Source organism: Hypanus sabinus, chromosome 20, assembly GCF_030144855.1.
Source record: "Hypanus sabinus isolate sHypSab1 chromosome 20, sHypSab1.hap1, whole genome shotgun sequence".
In the NCBI taxonomy this organism is placed as follows: Eukaryota; Metazoa; Chordata; class Chondrichthyes; order Myliobatiformes; family Dasyatidae; genus Hypanus; species Hypanus sabinus.
Window position 1 is genome coordinate 66,624,145 of NC_082725.1, and position 21,560 is coordinate 66,645,704.

The window sequence follows — 21,560 nt, forward strand, 5'->3', positions numbered from 1 at the left end:
GGGTGGTCCAGTTTCCTCCCAGAGTCCAAAGATATACCTGTTGGCAGGTTAATTGTTCATTGCAAATTATCCCATGATTAGGCAGGCACAGACTAAATCGGGGGATTGGTGTGTGGCATGGTGTAAGGGGGCGAAAGGACTTGCTCTGCTCTGTATCTCAATAAGTAAGTAAATATATTTATGGTTTCTGAATTCTAACCAGTATAGTCCCAGGTGACTCCAGTCCTTATAGGCTAATCCCCTCATCTCTGATTTTAACTCGGTCAGGGGTCGGCAACGTTTACCACTAAAAGAGCCAATATGGACCCATTTCCCACAGAAAAGAAAACACTGGGAGCCACAAAATGAAATAACACTGCATACAACGGGTTTTTTTTTGCCTTTATGCTATGTATAAACAAACTATAATGTGTTGCATTTTTGAAATTGATGAACTCCTGCAGAGAAAACGAAATTACATTTCTGCATGCAACAAAAACATTTTGAACTCCGAAAAAAAGACGTTGGGTTGAAGGTTACTACATAGGTAGCCTACCTTGGATCGAAGAATTAAAAGAAAGCGCGCACTGGTGGGTGTCAGGCATTGGCAGTTGTGATGTATATTAATAGCGATAAAAAACACGTTGTAGCGGTGTAGCGCTACACGCAGCGCTAAAATAAAGACTGCAGTCAAAGGTAACTTTATTCAAACTAAACAGCCTTGCTTTAAAGCCTCCCTCAACCCGTCCCCGTGGGCGCGGATGCTCCAAAAGACACGTACTCACAAACCCCCGTAGGCTATCTCCCTTAGTCGGAACGGTGGCTAATTGTGAGCCGGTTCGGATGTGCCAGGAAACGGTGTCTCCGCAAAGTTTTCATATTGTACAAGATCACCATAATCTTCAAATTTCGAATTACATTTCAAAAGCTAACAAACCACGTGGAGCCGCATCACAGAGATCAAAGAGCCGCATGTGGCTCTGGAGCCGCAGGTTGCCGACCTCTGAACTAGGTGAACCTCCTCTGCACTGCCTCCAATATCAGTATATATTTTCTCAAATTAGAAGATCAAACAGCTTTATTGGTGCTACTTCCTGCATTGAGGCAGAATTGAATCTTTTACACATCTTTGCTGCTCAGCTCAACCCCCTCTCACTTTCTTGTGCTCTGTCTCCAGCTCCTCCCTTCTACCACATATTTACTCCAAGCTAAACAAGGATCAGTTGAGTGCTGCTCATTAAGGCTTGGGGCACCGGTGTTCAGAGTTCAATTCTGATGTCATCTGAAAGGAGTCTGAACTTTCTTCCCAATGAATGTGTGGAATTTTTCCAGGTTCTTCGGTTTCCTCCCACAGTCCAAATATGAAATGGTTAATAGGTTAATTGATCATCATAAATCAGAATCAGGATCAGGTTTATTATCACCGGCATGTGTCATGAAATTTGTTAACTTCACAGCAGCAGTTCAATGTGCTACATGAGAATACAGAAAGAAGAAAAATAGATAAATAAGTAAATCAGTTACAGTAAGTATATATATGTACATTGAGTAGATTAAAAATTGTGCAAAAACAGAAGTGATATATATTTTAAAAAAATGAGGTAGTGTTCATGGGTTCAATGACCATTTAGGTATCGGATGGCAGAGGGGAAGAATCTGTTCCTGAATCACTGAGTGTGTGCCTTCAGGCTCCTGTACCTCCTTCTTGATGGCAGAGGTCACTGAGTGAGTGCCTTCAAGCTCCTGTACCTCCTTCCTGAGAAGAGGGCATATCCTGGTACTACGGAGTCTAGTACCCAAGATGGAGCTAACTAATTTGACGACTTTCTGTAGCTGCTTTCAGTCCTGTGCAGCAGCTACCACTCCATACCCCCCACCACACCAGACAGTGATGCAGCTTGTCAGAATATTCTCCATAGTACATCTATAGATGTCTTTGAGTGTTTCAGTTGACAAACCAAGTCTCTACAAAGTCTTAATGAAATATTAAGAGATCTTTATAGCTGCATCAATATGTTGGGACCAGGTTCAATCCTCAGAGATCGTGTTATCTAGGAACTTGAAATTGCTCACCCTTTCCACTTCTGATCCCTCTATAAAGACTGGTCTGTGCTCCCTCTCCTTACCCTTCCTGAAGTCCACAATCAGCTTTTTCGTCTTGCTGACATTGAGTGCAAGGTTGTTGCTGCGATACCACTCAACTAGCTGGTATATGTCATTCCTGTATTCTCTCTCATCTCCAACAGAGTTTCTATCAACAATGGTTTTATCATTAACGAATTGATAGATGTTATTTGAGCTATACATGGTCACAAAATCATGAGTATAGAAAGAGTAGAGCAGAGAGTAAATTGTCCTGTGATTAGGCTCAGATTTGAATTGCAGGGTGGCACAAAGGGCCTATTCCGCGCTGTATCTCAATAAATAAATAAACTTCAAGCCAACAGACTCCCAGTCATCTGGACTAAACAGTTGCAAGAAGTTTGTGAGCCCTTTGCAATTACCTGGCTTTCTGCATTAATTACTCATAAAGTGAGGTCTGATCTTCATACAAGTCAAAATAATAGACAAACAGAATCTGCCTAAGCTAATAACACACAAACAACTGTATTTTTCATATCCTTACTGAACACATTGTTTAATCATTCACTGTCCAGGCTGGAATAAGTAGATGAACCCTTGTATTTACTAATTGGTAGAACCTCCTTTAGCAGCAATAACCTCCACCAAACATTTCCTTTAGCTGCTGAACAGACTTGCACAATGGTGAGGAGGAATTTTAAGCCATTCCTCCATACAAAACTGTTACAGTTCATCACTATTTCTGGGATACCTTGCATGAACAACAATCTTCAGGTCATGCCACAGTATCTCAATTGAGTTAAGGTCTGGACTCTGATTTGGCCATTCCAAAAGACATGTTTTCTCCTTTTAAACCATTCTGTTGTTGATTTACTCATGTTTCCAATCATTGTCTTGCTGCATTACCCAACTCCTATTAAGCTTTAGGTAACAGACCGCTACCCTGACATTCTCCTATAAAATATCTTGATACAAATTTGAATTCATTGTTCCCTCAACAACTGCAAGCTGTCCAGGCCCTGAGGCAGCAAAGCAGCCCCAGCTTTTCCAATATGCTTGAGGTGAGGTTTTAGTGTGCAGTGCCCTTTTTCCTCCAAACATAGTGGTGGTCATTTTTGCCAAGAAGTTCAACTTTTGTCTCATCTGTCCACAGAACATTATCTCATAAGTGTTGTGGAACATCCAGGTGGCCTTTTGCAAACTTGAAACATGCAGCAATGTTTTTGTTTTGGAGAGCAGTGGTTTCCTCCTTGGTGTCCTTCCATGAATACCATTCTTGTTCAGTGTTTTTCTTATGTTGGACATAATTATATTGGCAAGTTCTAGAGGTTTCTACAGGTCTTCTGCTGTTACCGTTGGGTTCGTTATCGCCTCCTTCAACATTGTACATTGCACACTTGGTGTGATCTTTGCAGGGCGTCTCTACAACCCACACCTCCAAACTCATCTCACTGATTGGAACACCTGACCCAAACAGCTTTTGGAGAAGACATTACCCCAGAGGTTCACATACTTTGTTGAACCTAGACTGTAATTGCTTAAGTGGTGTACTCCATAATGATAAGAAGTACAATTGTTTGTGTGTTATTTGTTTAAGCAGATTGTGTTTGGCTATTATTGTGACTTAGATGATCGTACCACATTTTATGAGTAATTAATGCTGAAAACCAGATTCACAGACATTTTCTTGCAACTGTACCTCCTTTTCAACAAGAAATCCATTCCATTTCGCATTGTTTTAATGTTGATATTTCCACACCAGTCATCTTTTTGCTTCAGCTATGGCATCCCTCCACCTGTTAACAAGGCTCTCCTTTTTGCACCACAAAACAACAAAGGGCACAGGCCCTTTGGATAGTTAAACTACTAATCAAATGTCTGTGTTACGTACCAGCAGCAATAGATCACACACTGAGTCAGGTTTTAATGTTAAAACCACTATCTTTATTAGTATCTACTCATAATACAGAAAATTAAATGAAATAAACAGAAGTTAACAGTGTTATGCGCGCGCACGCATGTGTGTGTGACCCCCAAACAGTCAAGCTTAGGAACAGTTCTTAAAGTCTTAAGATGGCAAACTAGAAAAGGTCCAGTAATCCACAGAACAAACGAAGGGAGAGATTTATAAATCCACGTTAAAATGTAGAGGGAAAGTGATTACGAAGAATTCCACAGATTCTACACTGGGAAAACGAAGTAACAGTCGCCGAAGATCTTATCCGTCAAGTCGCTTCGAAATCCACGTAGAAATACCACAAGGTGACGGTCACAGAATATCCCTTTGCACAAGTAGTTCCCACATAACACACCTGCATCCAGGTAAGGGTTAACAAAAGTGGTTTCCATAGGATACACCAACAAAATCCACATATGGATCATACGAAGTGACAGTCACATCCATTGTGCACTGTGTGACATTAATCAACCCAATCATTTGGGGCATGGGAAAGTATCAGACTTTACCCATATCGTAGCGAGCTGTTCCTGCCCACAGTCCAAACCTTCCACTCTCTCTCTCTCTCTCTCTTCTACTACTGAAAGTCTCAGTGCTCTGTCACAACTTGTTATACTCGACTCATGAGGCGAATGAGTCCCGTCTCATTCAGGCATTTTAAAGTGATACTCACAGTATGAAACAGTGGTCACATTACATCTGACTAAACTAATACTTTCTGTCTACATAATGTTCATATCTTTTCATTCTCTGCACATTCATGTGCCTTTCTAAGAGTCTCTTAAATACTTGTATTACATGTACAGTAGAAGTCAGAAGTTTACATATACCTTAGTCAAGTTTATTTAAACTCAGTTTAATCCTAGAAAACATTCCCTGTCTTAGGTCAGTTAGGATCACTACTTTATTTTAAGAATGTGAAATGTCAGAATAATAGTACAGAGAATGATTTATTTCAGCTTTTATTTCTTTCATCACTTTCCCAGTGGGTCAGAAGTTTACATACACTTTGTTAGTATTTGGTAGCATTGCCTTTAAATTGTTTAACTTGGGTCAAACTTTTTGGGTAGCCTTCCACAAGCTTCTCACAGTAAGTTGCTGGAATTTTGTTCTATTCCTCCAGACAGAACTGGTGTAACTGAGTCAAGTTTGTTCTCCTGAGATTGATTTGCACTTTTCACGCCAAAGTACGTTCACCTCTAGGAGACAGAATGCGTCTCCTTCCTGAGTGGTATGACAGCTGCGTGATCCCATGGTGTTTATACTTGCGTACTATTATTTGTACAGATGAACGTGGTACCTTCAGGCATTTGGAAATTGCTCCCAAGGATGATGTGGTGTGGATTGCCAGGAAGGTTGTCCAAGGCTACAATAGGATATGGATCAGTTGGAAAGTTGAGCACAGGAAAGGTAGATGGAATTTAATCCTGACAAACACACGATGATGCATTTTGAGAGGACAACTAGATGTAGTTACACAGGTAAACTATTTCTACCAATAAGGATGACAAAACTTATTTATAAAGCATGAAGTTTGGAGGAAATAATAAAGGTATCCTGGTTGATAAAAATTATTTTACATTTGAGGAGTTAATTAGCATCAATGATGGGTAGGTGCTACAATCTCCCATGACTGGAAGCCACTGCTCAGACATTGCTTCAGGATAGACTCAGCACTAAGCTCTCAGCTTCAGGGCCCTTGACTGTTGTCCTGTGCTGGGCCTATTCTCTCCTGCAGCAACTTGTGAGATGAGGAAAGTCAGCATTTCAGGGCAATGACCCTTCATTAAAATTGTTTGTCTTATTTTAGATTTCAATAATTTGTTAACTTCATCAACTACTAGTGAATTTTAACATAGAACATATCGGAATACAACACGGAACAGGCCATTCGGCTCACAATGTTGTGCTGAACCAGCAAAAAAGCAAATCAAAAACACAAAAGCGTAACCACAACTTTTGAACTCAATGCCTCAATTAAAAAACAAGCATTCCATAAGCCGCCTTAACCACCTTGTCGACCTGTGTAGCCACTTTCATGGAGCTATGATCTTGGACCAAAGACCTCTCTACTCAGCAACATTGTTAAGGACCTTACCCGGAGATGCCTACTGGTTGTTGATGGAATAACAGCTTTTTATAGCTGTTCCTATATTACTTACTTTGCTGTTTCCAACCTGTTCTTAAATCTTGCTTTTAAACGTAATATTGTTTTATTATGAGGGCTGCCAAAGGTACTAAGAAAGAAGAGGACCCTCCTGTAACGTTGGAATCTGTTATGAAGATGCTTTGGAAACATAAAAAAGAATTTTCTGAGGAATTCCAGCAGAAGTTCCAGCAACTCAGCTCTGAAACTGAACAAATTGATGTAAAATTGGATTCTATTCAAAAACCTTAAGTGAACATGATAAACAATTACAGGAGAATGAAGATACTCTGATGATTTTGGATGTAAAAATTGAAGACCTGTAAAAGCTTTGTGAAAAACAGTCAAAGTCTAATGAAAAATTAAGACAGAATATTATCGGCTTAGAAAACAGAAGTAGAAGACATAATCTACGAATTCTGGGTCTTGAAGAGCTAATGGAAGATAATCAGCCTAAGGAATTCTTTGCAAACTTCTTGCCAAAATTATTCCCTAAAATTTTAAAATCTCTACCTATAATTGATCGAGCTCATAGATCGCTCGTGTCCAGACCTGCCATAAGAGAGAAACCCCGATCAGTGATAATCTGTCTTCATGAGTTTCAAACAAAGGAACTCACTTTTTTCGATATTTGTAAATTAGAGACTTCCTGCGATCTAAATTATATACATTTCCTAAAAGTCCTGTTAAGAATTTATTAGATGTCATTTTTAATTTGAAATCTTTTCATAATGGATCAATATCTAATATTTACAGTATGTTGCTGGGAATGAGAAACATTCCTTTAGACAAAATTAAAAATCTCAAATTTGACCTTGGCCAAAGTTTCATCTCTTGGATCCAATTGCTGTACCTGTGTCCTACTGCCTCTGTTTTAACCAATTTTCAGAAATCCCAAGTATTTAATCTCAAACGTGGCTCCCGCCAGGGATGCCCCTCAAGTCCCTTTCTCTTTGATTTGGCTATGGAACCTCTGGCGATAGCATTCCGAAACTGCCCTGAATTGACTGGGATTTGGAGAGGGGGTGTTCAGCATAAAGTTTCTCTCTATGCTGATGACTTATTACTCTTTCTCTCAAATCCCTCTACATCCTTACCTCTAATGTTTTCACTTCTTGACCAGTTTAGCCAGATCTCTGGCTATAAACTTAATTTACATAAGGTGAACTTCTCCCAATTAATAAAGAAGCACAAGAACTAACATTTCATGATCTCCCTTTTAAAGTAGTCCATAATCAATTTACTTATCTTGGAATTACAGTCACAAGGAAGTTCAAAGATCTTTTTCGTGAAAACTTTGCCAATCTTTCATATGCTATAAAACAGAGTCTGGTACAATGGTCACCTCTATCTATGTCTTTGGTAGGTCGTATTAATGTTGTTAAAATGTATGTTCTCCCCAAATTTTTATACCTATTTCAATCTATCCCAATTTTTATTCCTAAATCTTTTTTTGATTCCTTAGACTCTATTATTTTGTCATATCTGTGGCAGAATAAGCGCTCCAGAATTAATAAAATCCATCTCCAAAAATCTAAAAAAGAGGGTGGCATGGCTTTACCTAACTTTCGTTTATATTATTGGGCAGCTAATATACGTTGTGCTACCTTCTGGTCTTTCTTCCATGGCCAACCCGAATGCCCTAACTGGGTGGCGATGGAGCTGAGCTCCACTAAAGAATGATCTATCTCTGCACTTCTTGGCTCTGCACTCCCTAGTAGTCTGCCCAGATCAATAGCTAATCCTCTTGTTAGACACACTTTGCGTATATGGGCTCAGATCAGGAAATGCTATGGTTTCCAGGGGTTTTCCGTTTCCAGCCCTATTGCTCATAATCACCTTTTTTTACCTACTACATACGATTCAGCATTCCAGGTTTGGTATAGGAAGGGCATTAGACATTCTGAAGATCTTTTCATTGATAATCGCTTTGCTTCTTTTCAGCAGCTCTCTGTTAAGTTCAATCTGCCCAATGCTCATTTTTTCAGATATCTCCAAATCCGACACTTTATCGCTCCTTTAATTCCTAACTTTCCTGAAATGCCTGCGAAAAATGCTATGGACCTATTTCTTTCCATGAATCCACTAGGTAAAGGCTTAATATCAATCATCCGAGATAAACCAGCAGCCTTACGACGGGCCCCCATGGATAAAATCAAAATGGCCTGGGAGCAGGATTTAAATATCTCCTTATCTGAGGAGAGCTGGGATTCAGTTCTCAAATCGGTTAACTCAACCTCTCTTTGTGCTCGCCACTGCCTTTTACAGTTTAAGATTGTTCATAGAGCCCATTTGTCTAAATCTAAACTATCTCGATTCTACCCTAGCGTTAGTCCGCTCTGTGATAAATGCAAGAGGGGCGTGGCCTCTCTCATCCATATGTACTGGTTCTGTCCTAGCTTGGAGAAATTCTGGAAAGATGTCTTCACTACGTTATCGTGTATTCTGAATCAGCACCTAGAACCAAACCCCTTAATTGCTCTGTTCGGTTTTTGGGGCGAGACAGATTTATGTCTGGGTCCGACCAAATGCTGAATATTATCCTTTGCCTCTCTCCTGGCTAGACGCTTGATCCTCCTCAGATGGAGAGATGTTGCCCCGCCCACTCATGCTCAATGGCTTAACGACATCATGGCCTGTTTGGACCTCGAAAAAATTCATTATTCAGTTATTAATTCGGATTTAAAGTTCCATAAGGTCTGGGGACCTTTAATCGAGTACTTTCATAACCTTCCTCTTGACTAGGGTTTTTTTTTCTTTTCGGTCCCTTGCTTTCAGCTCCTTTTTTTTCTGGTAGAAGGCATTATTACCCTCTGTTGCTCAGTGTATTCACAGTCTGGGAGTTTAGCTGTCCTGTCTTATACTCTCTATATTGTGTTGTGGTTGGTCTGGAGTTGCTGTTGTTTTTTCTTGTGTTGTGGGGCTTGGGGAGGAGACTAAGCTTACTTGTCTTTAATTTAGGTGCTTTTTTTTTGCTAAATTCTCTTCCTTTGTAGCATATTGTTATTGTATGCTTAATTTTGCACTGTTTTAATGTTCCTCATTGGGATTTGGGGTTTTTAATTTGTAAAATGTTTTGAAAAACTAATAAAAAAAATTAAAAATCTCTGGGAACAAGGTCTACAGACTTCAGTTTCTGAGGAAACTTGGAATGAAAATTTTAAATTGGTTAAAACCTCATAATTGTATGCCTGTCACTCCCTCCTACAAGTTAAAGTGGCCCACATGACTAAAGATAAGCTGTCTCATTTTTTTTTCTTTTTTTGTTACAGCTGCAATTTATCAAAGTTTCCACAGCATTATTTCCCAAAGTCTATGACCTGAGAGGATGAGGGCAATAGGAGTGTCATATCCAACCTTAGATAGTGCTATTTCCCTCCATGTTGCAGGCTATTCTCATTTTTTAAAAAACTTTCATACTCTTTCATCGCACTGTTTTCCTCCATGCAGATGGTTGAACAGAGCACTCTCCATCATGTTCTCAAGGACAATTAATGACAATTAGGGATGAGTCTCGCCTACAACATATAACATATTGATCTGCCACAGCTCAATTTTCAGCTCTGTTGGAATTGAGTTCTCTCTCCTGACTCTATATTTGTGTTTTGAGAAATTGATTTCGATATTTTCTTTGCCAGGCATGGCACACAGATGTATAAGGAGAAAGGTCACCTCTGTGTGACTGGCCTCTGAAGTTGGTGGAAGTGATACCAAATTGCCATTTAACACCTTTGTACATGTTGTAGTACTGACATGTGAAAGCATGTCACAAGCATAGAATCACGCAGAGGTGTCGATAAGCTGTCTCATTTTTATTCGGATATATCTCCCTATTGTGACAGATGTAACAATGGAGAGGCTTCATTAATTCATAAGTTCTGGACATGTCTGAGTCTTTAAAAATACTGGAAGGAATTATTTCAAACTTTTAAATTTAAACCAAACCCTTTGACTGCCTTATTCAGTATTGTTGGAGGAAAAGATACTATCTTAGAGACACCTGATTTGCACATTTTGGCTTTTATTTCTCTTATAGCTAGGAGGGCATTGTTGCTTAGGTGGAAGGATGTTGCTGTGTCTACCCGTGCTCAATGGCTAAGCGATGTTATGTCATGCTTAAATTTAGAGAAGATTCGTTGTTCAATTTCTGAATCAAGACAAGACCTTCTGACATTGTGGGGACCTCTTTTGAATTATTTTCAAAATCTTTGATTTGTTATCAAGTACAGATGTTGGCTAATAGTATGTTTTACTACATGGTAAGGATTTTTTCCCTTTTTCTTTCTTTACCAAGCAGCTTTTCTTGGTAGTGGGTTTAGATTTTTTTATATAATAAAATTACTAATTTTCAATATTACGATTCAATTTAATTTATATGAATATGGGGTAATGAGACTATAAGTGTGATTCAAATATATTGTAATTGATATATGATATATATCCTCCTGTACTCTGTATTCTTTTTTTGTAAGAAATCAATAAAAATATTTAAAAAGAAAAAAGAAAGGACCTTGCCCTAACAGTGTACTGTTTCCTTGCATTTGCCCTATCAAAGTGAAACACCTTACATTTATTTGGGTTAAACTCTATCTGCCAATTCTCAGCCCATGTCTACAACTGGTCAATATCGTGCTGTATTTTTTGCCAGTCTTCTATACTATCCACAACTCCATCAATCTTAGTATCATCTGTAAATTTACTAATCCACCCATCTACATTTTCATCCAGGTCATTTATATACACCACCGGCAGAGGTCCAACACAGATCGCTGGGGAACTCCACTAATTACAGACCTCTTGCCCAAATAAGACCCTTCAACCACCACCTCTGACTTTATGTGCCAGCCAGTTCTGACTCCAAACAGCCAATGTGCTGCGGATCCCATGCATCTTAATCTTTTGGATTAGCCTCCCATGAAGGACTTTATCAAACACCTTACTAAAATCCATGCAGATAACATCCACTGCCCTACCCTCATCAATCTCTCTCGTCATCTTGTCAAAAAACTCAATCAACTCAAACAAAGCCATGCTGGCTCTCCCTAATTAGGCACCAGACACAAAACAGCCCTAAACGTCGACTATACTTCGTTCCATAGATGCTGCCTGGCCTGTGGAGCTCTTCCAGCATTTTGTGTGTGTTGCCTGGATTTCCAGCATCTGCAGATTTTCTCTTGTTTGTGATTAGCTCTTTACATAGGCCATGGGCTTCCAAATGCGCATATATCCTATTCATAAAAATTTTCTCCAGTAATTTCCTTATAACTGACATGTCACTCGCTAGTCTATAGCTTCCAGGATTTTGCCTTGTTCCCTTCTTATTTAGAGGTACAATATTAGCCACTTGCCAGTCCTCCAGGGTCTTGCCTGTGGCTAGAGATGACAAAAAGATAATGTTCAAGGTCTCAGCAATGTCATCTCTTGCTTCCTTCAATAACTTGGGGTAAATCCCAACAGGCTCTGGGGACTTATCTAACTTAAGAATCCTTAGGAGGCCCAACACTTCCTCGTCCTTGACCTCTAAACATCCTTAGGTATTTATACACTCAGCACTGATCTCCTGGTACTCCATATCCTTCTCCTTGGTAAATACTAAAGCAAAGTACCTCAATCATATTCTCTACAACCAAGCTAATGTTTCCTTGAGTGGCCCCACCCTCTCCTTAATTATCCTTTACAGTAATAAAAGGGGTCCTGCTATCACTGGATGGTAAGTGGAAAAGAGCTCAAAGTCAGAGTAAGGTGAGGGAAGATTTAAACCATTACAAAATAAGGAAAAGTTCACAACATTAAAAAAAACTGTACAGAATTTTCCATCAATCCAACTGCCTTTAATGGGCAACAGAGAAAGCAGACATCACATTGAAACTTTCTTATGACTGCAAAAGGTACCAGCACAGAACTTTCTATCTGACCACTGCTCTTCCAACTTGTGTGGAACAGACTAATGTCAAATTAGAGCCCAAAACCAATTTAATAAAGAGATTTAAATTAGAAGACAAAAAATTAATAATGAAAATTTGTATTGAGCAGTATTTTTTAAATGAGTAAAGGACACAAATGTTCAAATATTGAATGTTCTATGCAAAACTTCGGGGGGGGGGTAACATTTGCAAAACATTTAAAAATCCCTTAGAATGTTTGTAAACTATTAAATAAAGATGATTGGACAACAGTGCCCTTATGGAGCTCTCTCTGAATTTACTGCATGCTATGGCATTGAGCCACCTGTAGTGAGCAGTAGTGAGAGGAACTGTAGCTTCAAAGCTCTTAAAGGATGTAAAGTAAAACCATCAGATATAGGTCAGCCATTCTCACCCCCGGTGCAAAATGGTGACATCAATATCTATCAGTATCTCTGAAAAATTACCCCAGACTGAGCGAATATGTTCATCAAAGAAATAAAACTAAGATTACCAGATCAACATGGTCAAGGGTGACATCCTCCAGATGGTTCACAAAACTACTTTCACTTCTTTTACTACTACCTTTTCTTTCAAATGTGGTTCTGCTACTTTTGGAGTCTGTTACCTACATTTTGGTGGTGCATTTTGGGCTGCTTGAACAATCTGGTGTTTTGCTGTCTCTGAGGGAGTTCAGTGAGGTTTCAAGTGAAGTGGGTGGCCTTGAGATCAAGTAGCCTAGAGACCATGATCGCATCCATTTCTCGTCAACCTTGGCAACTAAAGCGTTGAGAAGAAATCAACAATGATGAGAGAGGATGGTGGGCGGGTGTTCAGTGCCATCTACTTGTGTGTGGCCCTCTCTCTCTTATCCGCTGCTCCCAGAGGAAGGTGTTTGCATGTGTATTAATGATCTCTTCTCTCTTTCTCTCTCTCCCACCCTCCCTCCCTCTTAGTTGCTCCTGGGTCTTAGTTGCTCCTGAGTCCTGGGTCTTCAGCAAGGTTTAATCAATGTGGTTTACGGATTGGACTCTGTAGTTGACGTTAAGATGTGTTTCTTGTTTCTGGCTGCTCCCTTTTTTGTTGCTATTTTGTGCGATTTTGATCAGGGCAAACAGGCTCTATGGCCTCAAGATAATGAACGACACAGTGCTGGCTTGGGCTGAAATGAGCTAGACAGAATATCCTGGACTCTTTCAATGACTCTGCGGTTTGGTGTTTTATATTCTGTGTTTTTTGCTCATTTGTTTTTTGTCAATGTGTGATTTGGTTTTTTTGCGTGTTGGGGGTTTGATGTTTTTCACTGAATAGGTTCAATTGTTTTCTTTGTTTCGTGGTTTGGTGTTTTATATTCTGTGCTTTTCGCTCATTTGTTTTTTTACATTTATGCAATTTGTTTTTTTGCGTGTTGGGTTTTGATGGTTTTCACCAAAAAAGTTCCATGGTTTTTCTTTGTTTTACGGTTGTCTGTGATAAGACAAATCTCAGCTTTGTACACTGCACACGTATATAACCATATAACAATTACAGCACGGAAACAGGCCATCTCGGCCCTTCTAGTCCGTGCTGAATGCTTACTCTCACCTAGTCCCACTGACCTGCACTCAGCCCATAACCCTCCACTCCTTTCCTGTCCATATACCTATCCAATTGTTTTTAAACGACAAAATCAAACCTGCCTCTACCACTTCTACTGGAGGCTCGTTCCACACAGCTACCACTCTCTGAGTAAAATTTAGACTTGATATTTACATAATAAATGGAGAATGCAGAAGTGCAATATTAAAGCTCACCAGAACAGCTCTGGAAGTTAAAGTCAGTCAATAATTTTTAGTTTTAAACACAAATTCAGTCATATTTATGCTGACCATGAACTACCAGGCTGCCATAGTGATTCACCAATGCCTTTATTGGCCTCTGGATCCACAGTACTAAATGAAACAGCCCAGAAAACAACACAGTTGCAAATTAACTGCCACAGATAACCTTTCATTTTCTTACACCCATGTGCCTAGAGTCTTAAATATCCCTACTGTATCAACCCACACCTGGCAGTTCATTCCAGGCACCTACCACTGTGTGAAAAAATGGTTACAGTTACCCCAAAAAAAATTAAATGTGTGCGTGGAATATTAAATCCATGCATACATCAAGTCAAGTCAAGTAGCTTTTATTGTTATTTCTTGTTATTTCAAGGTGACTTTGAGCCAATGGGATGAAGATCCAATGTTTCAATTGATGAGGAACAGCATAAGACTCAGGCGCTCCAAATACACAGGGGCGATAACTCTCCAGCAGCCAGAGACCAACCATCGTGGATGAGGAGGACACCACGGACATGTGGAGATTGAGACCACAAGGAATGCCTGGTCAGTACAGTCGGCCCTGCTTATCCACGGGTTCCGCATGCACAGATTCAACCAACCGCGGATCGGGAAAACCATCCTGCTTACGGACTGTGTTTCAAGGGGTTCATGGAACAGCATTTAGGACAAGAGGCTTCAAATAGATGATTGAGGACACTGGAGTCTCACTGCACCGATAAATTCTAAAAAGGCACTGGAAACGTTTGATCCTTCTGAACCCACACATACTGAGGAAAATGAGTAGAGAATGGGGTAAGGAACAACAGAGCCCAACTAAACTCCCTAATGGGAAGGTGATGCCTATTAAAATTCATCACCTGCCTGGAGAAATGAGGGTAGGGGTTCCACACCAAGGGTGTTCCTGCCACACTATCAAAGAGCAAGGAAGAGCAGAGGAAATAGAACAGGGAGAACTGAAGGAGGAGTAATTAAATGCCATAACTGTGGTCAAGAGGGGCACATGAAGAGAGAATGTCCAAACCTGAGACGAGAAAGAGCAGAGCAATGCGGTTTGCCCTTGGAGGGGCCACAAAGACGGAGTTCACAAAATAAAATGGTGGAGACGCCACCATCCAGGGAATTGTACTCTGAGCTTCAGTGACAGTGTCAGGCCTCACCAACATGGATGTGTGACACATGGTGGGATGAAACCTGAAGACCTCTAGAAAGTGGTAGGGTCAGAGGCCACCCTGTTACCTTTTTATGGGACACTAGAGGATCCCGAACCACCATCACTACCATTAATATTACTAATGTAAATAGGGAGATAAGTGGATTCACAAGACCCTCACGAGTGGTACATGTGAGTGTACCATTGGAAGCTAAGATAGGAGACATAGCATTGAAACACTCAATAGTGTTGGTGGAATTGCCCAGGGAGCAGGAACATATACTGGGGAGTGATTATATGACCAAAGCAGGGCTTTGTTTTGACCCAGTTAATTGTATGATTTAGCAGATGCCAACTGGCATGAATTACACCACAGGCAGATCTCAGCAGGAGAATATCAGCACAAAATATGCACAATGAGTGAAATGTGGATAAAACCAGTGGAGATGAACAATGCTCAGATGGTGCGTCAAATCATTGCACAGACCTCGGGGGCATTTGCAAGGCACAAGCGTGACTACAGAAGGATAGCTGGCAGTGTGTGCATACAAGGTCCAGACCCCGAACCACAGAAGAAACATAGAAACATGTACAGCACTATACAGGCACTTCAGCCCACAAACTTGTGGCGAATATGTCCCTACCTTAGAATTACTAGGCTTAACTATAGCCCTCTATTTTACTAAGCTCCATGTACCTATCCAAAAGTCTCTTAAAAGACCCTATTGTATCCACCTCCACCACCATTGCTGGCAGCCCATTTGACGGACTCACCACTGAGTAAAAATCTTACCCCTGATTTCTCCTCTGTACCTACTCCCCAGCACCTTAAACCTGTGTCCTATTGTGGCAACCATTTCAGCCCCAGGAAAAAGCCTCTGACTATCCACACGATCAATGCCTCTCATCATCTTGTACACCTCTTTCAGGTCACCTCTTATCCTCTATCGCTCCAAGGAGAAAAGGCCCAGTTCACTCAACCTATTCTCATAGGGCATGCTCCCCAATCCAGGCAACATCCTTGTAAATCTCCTCTGCACCCTTTCTATGGTTTCCACATCCTTCCTATAGTGAGGGGACCAGAACTGAGCTCAGTACCCCAAGAGGGGTCTGACCATGGTTCTACATAGCTACAACATTACCTCTCGGTTCCTAAATTCAATTCCACGATTGATGAAGGCCAATATACCATATACTTTCTTAACCACAGAGTCAACCTGCGCAGCTGCTTTGAGCGTCCTATGGACTCGGATCCCAAGATCCCTCTGATCCTCCACACTGCCAAGAGTCTTACCATTAATACTATATTCTGCCATCATATTTGACCTACGCAAATGAACCACTTCACACATCTGGATTGAACTCCATCTGCCACTTCTCAGCCCAGTTTTGCATCCTATCAATGTCCCGCTGTAACCTCTGACAGCCTTCCACACTATCCACAACACCTCCAACCTTTGTGTCATCAGCAAACTTACTAACCCATCCCTCCACTTCCTCATGTAGGTCATTTATAAAAATCACGAAGAGTAAGGGTCCCAGAACAGATCCCCGAGGCACTCCACTGGTGACTGACCTCCATGCAGATTATGACCCGTCTACAACCACACTTTGCCCTCTGTGGGAAAGCCATTTCTGGATCCACAGAGCAATGTCCCTTTGGATCCCATGCCTCCTGACTTTCTCAATAAGCCTTGCATGGGGTACCTTATCAAATGCCTTGCTGAAATCCATATACACTACATCTACTGCTCTTCCTTCAGCAATGTGTTGTTTGATATTTTATATTTATTCTTTAATTGTTCAAATGACATTAATATACCTCCTTCAAAACAATTCCCTATATATCTAATCCCATTTTGAATCCAATTATATAAAAGTTGATTGTCCATTGTGAAAGGAATAAGTCTATTTTGAATTAAAGATCTCTTTGCTAATAAAGATTTTTTTATCTCATCATCAACATTTATCTTATTCCATAAATCAATCAAATGTTTTAATATAGGAGATTCTTTCTTTTCCCGTATCCATTTAGATTCCCATTTGTATATAAAATCTTCTGGTACATTTTCTCCTATTTTATCTAATTCTATTCTAATCCATGCCGGTTTATCTTTCTCGAAAAAAGATGCAATAAATCTAAGTTGATTTGCTTTATAATAATTCTTAAAATTTGGAAGTTGTAATCCTCCTAGATCAAATTTCCATGTCAATTTTTCCAACGATATTCTGGACATCTTACCTTTCCAGAGGAATTTCCTCAGATATTTGTTTAACTCTTGAAAAAACTTCTGGGGTAATTGTATTGGTAATGATTGAAATAAATATTGTAATCTAGGGAATATATTCATTTTTATAGTATTTACTCTACCTACTAATGTTATTGGTAATGCCATCCATTTTTCAAGATCTTCCTGAATTTTTTTCAAAAGTGGTAAGTAATTTAATTTGTATAAGTTTTTTATATCATTATCAACTCTTATACCTAAATATTTTATACCATTTGCTGGCCATCTAAATTGAGTTATTAATCGACATTGATTATAATCTCCTTTAGTAAGAGGTAAAATTTCACTTTTATTCCAATTTATTTTATAACCCGATATTTTCCCATATTCTTCTAGTCTATAAGATAATTTGCGTAGTGAATGTAATGGATCTGTTAAATAAATTAGAACATCATCAGCAAATAAGTTAATCTTGTATTCTTCCTGATTAACTCTGAAACCCTTAATATCTGGGTCCATTCTGATTAATTCAGCTAGTGGTTCTATTGCCAACACAAACAAAGCAGGTGATAGTGGGCAACCTTGCCGAGTTGATCTTGTTAACTGAAATGATGTTGAAATTTGACCATTTGTCACTACTTTAGCTTTGGGATTAGTATTTAAGGTTTTAATCCATTTTATAAATGATGTTCCTAATCCATATTTTTCCAATACCTTAAATAAAAAATCCCATTCCAATCTATCAAATGCTTTTTCTGCATCTAAAGCAACCGCCACACTCATTTCCTCCCTCTTTTGTGCTAAATGGATTATAATTTGATTCAAAGACAGGTAATTAAGCAAGGAGTCCATAAGTCAAGACAAAAATGGGAAAGTGATTTGAATATTAAAATTGAAGAAACAAATTGGTCAAGACTATGTCTTGACAGTATGACAAATACAATAAATGTTCGGTTAAGATTAGTGCAGTATAATTTTCTACATCAATTATATATTACACCACAAAAAATAAAAAAATTTAATCCAAATTTATCGGATCAGTGTATCCGATGTAACCAGGAAACTGGTACTTTTTTACATTCGACATGGTCTTGCTCTAAAATTCAACCTTTTTGGACAAATTTAAGACTTTTACTGGAACAAATTACAGGAACACAATTTCCTCATAATCCAATATTATTTTTACTAGGTGATATTGAAGGGATAAAACCAAAACTCAAACTAAGTAAGTATCAGAAAGAATTTATAAAAATTGCACTGGCAGTAGCCAAAAAAGCTATTGCAGTTACTTGGAAATCGGATACACATTTAAGTATAGATTCTTGGAAGAAAGAAATCTATGGTTGTATTCCATTAGAAAAAATTACTTATAATTTAAGAGATAAATATGAAACATTTTTGAAAATTTGGAGCCCTTATTTACAAAAGACAGGATTAAATATATAGATGCTTTGAAGATGAAACAATTGGTTATTAGGGGAAAGAAATAAATATACATATTAAAATTATTACGAATTCCATGGAGCATGTGGAGATCTTCCAACCACCAGGCATTCTTTCTTTCTTTTTTTTTCTATAGGGCAGTTAGGGGGGAGGGGTTAAGGGGAGTGGGTATGGGTTATATACATTGTTTTTTCATACTTTGTAATCATTTAAAAATGCAATAAAAAAAAGTTTAAAAAAAAGCAATGTGTTTAGTCACATCCTCAAAAAATTCAATCAGGCTTGTAATGCACGACCTGCCCTTGACTACTCAATCTGACTACTCCTAATCATATTATACCTCTCCAAATGTTCATAAATCCTGCCTCTCCGGATCTTCTCCATCAACTTACCAAACACTGAGGTATGACTCACTGGTCTATAATTTCCTGGGCTATCTCTACTCCCTTTCTTGAATAAAGGGACAACATCCGCAACCCTCTAATCCTCCAGAACCTCTCCTGTCCCCATTGATGATGCAAAGATCATCGCCAGAGGCTCAGTAATCTCCTCCCTCGCCTCCCACAGTAGCCTGGGGGTACATCTCATCAAGTCCCAGAAACTTATCCAACTTGATGTTTTCCAAAAGCTCCAGCACATCCTCTTTCTTCATATCTACGTGCTCAAGCTTTTCAGTCTGCTGCAAGTCATCACTACAATCACTAAGAGCCTTTTCCATAGTGAATACTGAAGTATTCATTAAGTACCTCTGCTATTTCCTCTGGCTCCATTCACACTTTCCCACTGTCACATTTGATAAGTCCTATTCTTTCACATCTTATCCTCTTGCTCTTCACATACTTGTAGAATGCCTTGGGGTTTTCCTTAATCCTGCCCGCCAAGGCCTTCTTATGGCCCCTTCTGGCTTTCTTATTTTCTTTCTTAAGTTCCTTCCTATTAGCCTCATAATCTTCTAGATCTCTAACATTACCTAGCTCTCTGAACCTTTTGTAAGCTTTTCTTTTCTTCTTGACTAGATTTATTGCAGCCTTTTTACACTATGGTTCCTGTACCCTAACATAACTTCACTGTCTCATTGTAATGTACCTATGCAGAAATCTACACAAATATCCCCTCAATATTTGCCACATTTCTTCTGTACTTTTCCCTGAGAACATCTGTTTCCAATTTACGCTTCCAATTTCCTGCCTGATAGCCTCATCATAATTCCCCTTACTCCAATTAAACACTTTTCTAACTTGTCTGTTCCTATCTCTCTCCAATGCTATTGTAAAGGAGATAGAATTATGATCACTATCTCCAAAATGCTCTCCCACTGCAAGATCTGACACCTAACCAGGTTAATTTCCCAATACCAAATCGAGTACAGCCTCTCCTCTTGTAGGCTTATCTACATATTGTGTCAAGAAGCCTTCCTGCACACACCTAACATAGAAACATAGAAAATAGGTACAGGAGTAGGCCATTCGGTCCTTCAAGCCTGCACCGCCTTTCAGTATGATCATGGCTGATCATCCAACTCAGAACCCCGTACCTGCTTTCTCTCCATACCCCCTGATCCCTTTAGCCACAAGGGCCATATCTAACTCCCTCTTAAATATAGCCAATGAACCGGCCTCAACTGTTTCCTGTGGCAGAGAATTTCACAGATAACAAACTCCACCCCATCTAAACCCTTAGTCTAAGGAGATGCCAATCGATATTTGGGAAATTAAAATCTCCGATCACGACAACTTTGCTATTATTACTCCTTTCCAGGATCTATTTCCCTATCTGCTCCTTGATATCCCTGTTACTATTAGGCGGCCTATAAAAAACACCCAGTAAAGTTATTGACCCCTTCCTGTTCTTAACCTCCACCCACAGAGACTCCGTAAACAATCCCTCCATGGCATTCACCTCTTCTGTAGCCGTGACACTATCTCTGTTCAACAGTGCCACACCCCCACCTCTTTTGCCTCCCACCCTATCCTTTCTAAAACATCTTAAACCTGGCACTTGAAGTAACCATTCCTGTCCATGAGCCATCCAAGTCTCTGTAATGACCACCATCATATCTCCAAGTACTGATCCATGCTCTAAGCTCATCTGCTTTGTACATAATACTCCTTGCATTAAAATAGACACATCTCAAACCTTCGGTCTGAGCACGTCCCTTCTCTATCACCTGCCTATCCTCCCTCTCGCACTGTCTCCAAGCTTTCTCTATTTATGAGCCAACCTCTTCTTCCCCAGTCTCTTCAGTTTGGTTCCCAGCCCCCAGCAATTCTACTTTAAACTCTCCCCAGTAGCCTTAGAAAACCTCCCCACCAGGATATTGGTCCCCCTGGGATTCAAGTGCAACCTGTCCTTTTTGTAGAGGTCACACCTGCCTCAAAAGAGGTTCCAATGATCCAGAAATCTGAATCCCTGCCCCCTGCTCCAATCCCTCAGCCACGCATTTATCCTCCACCTCATTCTGTTCTTATTCTCTCGCGTGGCACAGGCAGTAATCCCGAGATTACTACCTTTGCAGTCCTGCTTCTCAACTTCCTTCCTAACTCCCTGTAGTCTGTTTTCAGGACCTCTTCTCTTTTCCTACCTATGTCATTGGTACCAATATGTACCAAGACCTCTGGCTCTTCTCCCTCCCATCACAGGATATCTTGGACGCGATCTGAAACATCCCTGACCCTGGTACCTGGAAGGCAAACTACCATCGGAGTTTCTTGACTGCATCTACAGAATCACCTGTCTGACCCCCTAACTATTGAGTCCCCTATTACTACTGCCTTCCTCTTCCTTTCCCTACCTTTCTGAGCCACAGGGCCGGACTCTGTGCCAGAGGCACGACCACTGTTGCTTCC

At 39.9% G+C, this 21,560-nt stretch overlaps 1 protein-coding gene across 7 annotated transcripts in view; it reads right to left on the reverse strand.

Annotated features, from left to right (window-relative positions):
• The window catches only part of fbxl7 (F-box and leucine-rich repeat protein 7), a 185,045-nt gene that overhangs the window by 94,855 nt on the left and 68,630 nt on the right, over positions 1–21,560 (reverse strand). The window lies entirely within an intron of this gene.